At 42.9% G+C, this 6,000-nt stretch overlaps 1 long non-coding RNA gene across 1 annotated transcript in view; it reads left to right on the forward strand.

Moving 5' to 3' along the window:
- The window catches only part of LOC140485495 (uncharacterized), a 79,474-nt gene extending 74,363 nt beyond the window's left edge, over positions 1-5,111 (forward strand). The window contains exon 6 of the long non-coding RNA XR_011962358.1: positions 4,977-5,111. This is a non-coding gene — a long non-coding RNA (uncharacterized lncRNA). The remainder of the gene's footprint in view (positions 1-4,976) is intronic.
- The last annotated feature ends 889 nt before the right edge of the window (positions 5,112-6,000 follow it).

Here is a 6,000-nt window from a genome sequence, read left to right on the forward strand (position 1 = left end):
CTCCTCGGTGAATACAGATGCAAAGGACTCGCTACAAAACTCACCCATTTTCTCTGACTCCATGCATAACTTTCTTCCTTTGTCCTTAGACCATAAGACATAGGAGTGGAAGTAAGGCCATTCGGCCCATCGAGTCCACTCCGCCATTCGATCATGGCTGCTGGGCACTTCAACTCCACTTACCCGCATTCTCCCCGTAGCCCTTAATTCCCCGAGACAACAAGAATCTATCAATCTCTGCCTTGAAGACATTTAGCGTCCCTGCCTCCACTGCACTCTGCGGCAATGAATTCCACAGGCCCACCACTCTCTGGCTGAAGACATGTCTCCGCATTTCTGTTCTGAATTTACCCCCTCTAATTCTAAGGCTGTGTCCACGGGTCCTAGTCTCCTCACCTAACGGAAACAATTTCCTAGCATCCGCCCTTTCCAAGCAATGTATTATCTTGTACGTCTCTATTAAGTCTCCCCTTAATCTTCTAAACTCCAATGAATGCAATCCCAAGATCCTCAGCCGTTCCTCATATGTTAGGCCGACCATTCCAGGAATCATCCGTGTGAATCTCTGCTGGACACGTTCCAGTGCCAGTATGTCCTTCCTGAGGTGTGGGGACCAAAACTGGACACACTACTCCAAATGGGGCCTAACCAGAGCTTTATAAAGACTCAGTAGCACAATGGTGTTTTTATATTCCAACCCTCTTGAGATAAGTGACAACATCGCATTCGCTTTCTTAATCACAGACTCAACCTGCATGTTGACCTTTAGAGAATCCTCGACTAGCACTCCCAGATCCCTTTGTACTTTGGCTTTACGAATTTTCTCACCGTTTAGAAAGTAGTCTGTGCTTTTATTCTTTTTGCCAAAGTGCAAGACCTCGCATTTGTTCACGTTGAATTCCATTAGCCATTTCCTGGACCACTCTCCCAAACTGTCTAGATTCTTCTGCAGCCTCCCCACTTCCTCAGTACTACCTGCCTGTCCACCTATCTTCGTATCATTGGCAAACTTCGCTAGAATGCCCCCAGTCCCTTCATCCAGATCATTAATATATAATGCGAACAGCTGTGGCCCCAACACTGAACCCTGCGGGACAACGCTCATCACCGGCTGCCATTCTGAAAAAGAACCTTTTATCCCAACTCTCTGCCTTCTGTCAGACAGCCAATCCTCAATCCATCCCAGTAGCTCACCTCGAACACCATGGGCCCTCATCTTGCTCAGCAGCCTCCCGTGTGGCACCATATCAAAGGCCTTTTGGAAGTCTAGATAGACCACATCCACTGGGTTTCCCTGGTCTAACCTACTTGTCACCTCTTCAAAGAATACCAACAGGTTTGTCAGGCATGACCTCCCCTTACTAAATCCATGTTGACTTGTTCTAATCAGACTCTGCTCTTCTAAGAATTTAGAAACCTCATCCTTAATGATGGATTCTAGAATTTTACCAACAACCGAGGTTTAGGCTAATTGGCCTATAATTTTCCATTTTTGTCTTGATCCTTTCTTGAACAATGGGGTTACAACCGCGATCTTCCAATCATCCGGGACTTTCCGTGACTCCAGTGACTCTTGAAAGATATCAACCAATGCCTCCGCTATTTCCTCAGCCACCTCTCTCAGAACTCTAGGATGTATCCCATCGGGGCCAGGAGATTTATCAATTTTAAGACTTTTTAGCTTTTCTAGCACTATCTCTTTTGTAATGACAACCCTACTCAACTCAGCCTCCTGACTCCCTTTAATTGTTGGGATATTACTCCTGTCTTCCACTATGAAAACTGACGCAAAGTACTTGTTACGTTCTCCTGCTATTTCCTTATCTCCCATCACTAGGCTTCCAGCATCAGTTTGGAGTGGCCCAATGTCTACTTTTGCCTGTCGTTTGTTTCTTATGCATTGAAAGAAACTTTTACTATCGTTTCTAATATTACTGGCTAGCCTACCTTCATATTTGATCCTCTCCTTTCTTATTACTCTCTTTGTTATCCTCTGTTTGTTTTTGTAGCCTTCCCAATCTTCTGATTTCCCACTGCTCTTGGCCACTTTATAGGATCTCTCTTTTTCTTTAATACATTTCCTGAATTCCTTTGTCAGCCATGGCTGTCTAATCCCTCCCTGGATAATTTTATTTTCTTGGGGATGAACCTCTGTACAGTGTCCTTAATTATACCCGCAAACCCCTGCTATTTTTGCTCTACTGTCTTCCCCGCAAGCCTCTGCTTCCAGTCTATTTTTGTTTGTTCCTCTCTCATGCCCTCATAATTACCTTTAATTAACTGTAACACCATTACATCCGATTTTGCCTTCTCTCTTTCAAACTGCATACTGAACTCTACCATATTATGATCGCTGCTTCCTAAGGGTTCCCTTACTTTAAGATCTTTTATAAAGTCTGGTTCATTGCAAAGCACTAGGTCCAGAATAGCCTGCTCTCTTGTGGGCTCCATGACAAGCTGTTCCAAAAAGCCATCCTGTAAGCTTTCCATGAATTCCCTCTCTTTGGATCCACTGGCAACATTATTTACCCAGTCCACCTGCATATTGAAGTCTCCCATGATCACTGTGACCTTGCCTTTCTGACATGCCTTCTCTATTTCCCGGTACATGTTGCATGCCTGCTCCTGACCACTGTTAGGAGGTCTGTACACAACTCCAATTATGGTTTTTTTGCCTTTGTGGTTCCTCAATTCCACCCACACAGACTCCACATCATCTGACGCTATGTCATTCAGTGCCATACATTTAATATTGTTCTTCACTAACAAGGCGACCCTACCCTCTCTGTCGACCTCCCTGTCTTTTCAATAAGTTGAAAATCCTTGGAGGTTTAACTGCCAGTCCTGACCCCCCTGTAACCAAGTCTCTGTGATGCCTACCCACATCATAATCATTCACTATGATCTGTGCCATTAGTTCATCTGCTTTGTTATGAATGCCACGCGCATTCAGGTAAAGCACCTTAATGCTAACTTTCTTATTATAAGAGATATTGGAAGTCTTATGATGTCCTAAGTTATCCTTGCTTTTTTCTGCATTCCCAGTCTGCCTCAATTTTAAATCGGCCTGGACACATGCTATCCTGCTGCTTGTCTTTCCATTTAATGCCATACTCCCTGTTGCTTTCACTTTCCCTTCCCTTAGTCCTTGTGTGGGCCAAATTGTTCTCTAGTTACCCTCTTGCTCCTTATATATGAAAACAAAGTTTTTGGGATTTTCCTCAACCCTGTTTGCTAAAGATATCCCATGACCACTTTTAGCCCTCTTAATGTCGTGATCTTTACTGTTAAAATGAGAAAAGAAAATGAACACCTGTTCGTGTGAGGGGGTATTCAGACCTGTTCAAAGTGTTTGTGCCAAGACAAACTTGAAATCTGTCTCAGTGCAAATAAAAAGCATATGAAGAAACCTCTTGGGAAAAGTAATTCTCAGCCACTGTCCCCCCAAAGTACTTCTGAGGTTGAAAAGAGTGAGGGTTTGTAACAAGGGCCAATCAGCAAATTGACTCAATTAATCATCTCGATAATGATATCTTCAAATAAAGATTCATGGAGCGCATGAGAGATTATTTCTGAGAGCAGGACGTCATGGAACCAACCAGAGAATGGGCTAATTTTGATTTGATATTATGTAACAAGGAAGGATTGGTGGATGACCTTTGCCTTGGAAAGAGGAACCACAACATGTTGGAATTTCACATTCAGATTGAAAGAGTGAAGACTGAGTCATACATGAGAGTTTTAGTGTTAGGCAATAATAATTATACTGGCCTAAGGAAGGATTTGGCCTGGGTGGACTGGGGGAGAAAAGAACAGTCAAAGGCAGGACATCTGAAGAAATTTGCCAAATAATTCAGGTGATACTAAAGACCGAAGAGGAATTGCATATTGGAGAAAAAACATTCATATCTTGATAATGAAGTCAAAGATAACATGAAGGCAAATTATAGGGCATATCATACTGCACAAGTTAGTCACACTGTGGAGGATTGAGCAAATCTGTGGCCTCGTGGTGTTATCACTGAATTCTTATGTGATGAACCCAGATAATGTTCTGGTGATCTGGGTTCAATTTCTGCCACAGCAAATGGCGAAGCGTGACTTCAAATCTGGAATTAAGGGGCGGATGGTGATTAAGAATCGATTGCCAAGAAAAACTCACCTGGTTCACTAATGTCCTTTAGGGAATGAAACTGCCATTCTACCATAGATTCACCACTCTCAGGCTGAAGGGATTTCTCCTTATCTCCATTCGAAAAGATCTTCTCTTGACTCTCAGGCTATGTCCTTGAGTTCTTTCTCTCCTAACAGTGGAAGCATCTTCCCAACATCTAGTCTGACCAGGCAGCCAGTCTTCTGTATGCTTCAATTAGATCCCCCTTCATCCTTATAAACTCCAGCGAGTATAGACCCACAGACCTCATATGTTAAGCTTTTCATTCCTCGGACCATTCTTGTGAAGCTCCTCTGAACACGCTCCAGGGACGGTAGATCCTCCCTTAGTTACGGCCACAAAACGGTACACATTACTCCACTGTGGTCTGACCAGAGTCTTGTCAAGCCTCAGAAATCCATCCTTGATTTAATATTCAAGTCCTCTCAAAATAAATGCCATCACCGTATTTGCCTTTCTGACTGGGCGGGCCACCTGAAAGAATAACCTACAATGGGCAATAATAAATTAACCGTGGAGTTACAACAACGAAGAATGATAAATGCATTATCGGAAATGGATCCCAGCCTTGACTAAAGTGTCTGTGCTAATGCACATGCTGCAGAATCCAGACAGGCTGCAGCTACCCACAGATGGTTTGCAAACAAATCTGTCAGTTCCAGATCCTGTAATACTCACCTGAAGTTGGACCTGAATGGGACTATGGAATGTTGCCCTTGAGCCAACCCATGGTTGAGTCTGATTGATCAGGGTAACTGAACCTGATCATTCCATTGACAGATCCTCCTTACCTGCCCAAAAGGGCGTGAAGACTTGGAAGCATAAGAATCACCACAAAACCCCACACAGTACAGTAACTCGAGAATAACCACGAAAAGAGAAGACACCTCCAAGATCATCAGAAGAACAAGAAGACATCACCAAGTCGAGTCAGATCAACTTCTAGTGGGGTGGTTTGTGATCATGCAAATTGAAGTTAAAGCATAAGATATTTGTAGTGTTTATCATTGCGTTACAATACGTTTTATTGTTCTATATTAATTGTGTTCAATAAACAAATATTGTTTGAAAGCGCTAACTCAGTTCTTTTGCTGAATATAAGATTTCAATCACCTCAATCACATTGTGTGCCAGAAACAACACCTTCCTAATTGCTGACTCAACCTACAAGTTTATCTCGAGACAATCCTGGACTGGAACTTGCAACTCTCTTTGCACTTCAGACTTCTGATTTCTCTCTCCACTTATAAAGTAGTCCATGCCTGTATTCTTCCTACTAATGTGCATCACCGCACACTTTCCAAAGTTGTACTCCATCTACCACTTCTTTGCCACTCTCTTAATAGTTATTCAAATTCTCGTCTATTATTTGTTCCACACGACTATCTCACCAGCGTCATTTTCCAGTGCCCCAATATCCACTTCTGCTTCTCTTTTGCCCTTTATATGTCTAAAGAAACTCTTAAAGTTGTCCTTTATATCGCTGGACAGCTTAACCTTATATTTAATCTTCTCCGTTCTTATTTCTTATTTTGTTGCCATCTGTTCATCTTTGAAAGCCTCCAAATCTTCTGGTTTCCCACTTTGATATGTTATCTGCTTTCTATTTTTCTTCTACGCTAGCCATGACTGTCCCAGTCATCCATGGCTGCCTCATCCTCGCTGTACAATGCATCTTTTTCCTCAGGATAAATCTCTGCTGTGACTCCTAAGTTGCTCCGAGAAAATCCCGCCATTATTGTTCCACTGTCTTTCCTGCTAGGCTCCTCTCCCAGTCAATGCTACCCAGCTCCTCCCTTGTGTCTTTGAAAGTGCCTTTATTCAGG

This window comes from Chiloscyllium punctatum, chromosome 14, assembly GCF_047496795.1.
Source record: "Chiloscyllium punctatum isolate Juve2018m chromosome 14, sChiPun1.3, whole genome shotgun sequence".
Lineage (NCBI taxonomy): Eukaryota > Metazoa > Chordata > Chondrichthyes > Orectolobiformes > Hemiscylliidae > Chiloscyllium > Chiloscyllium punctatum.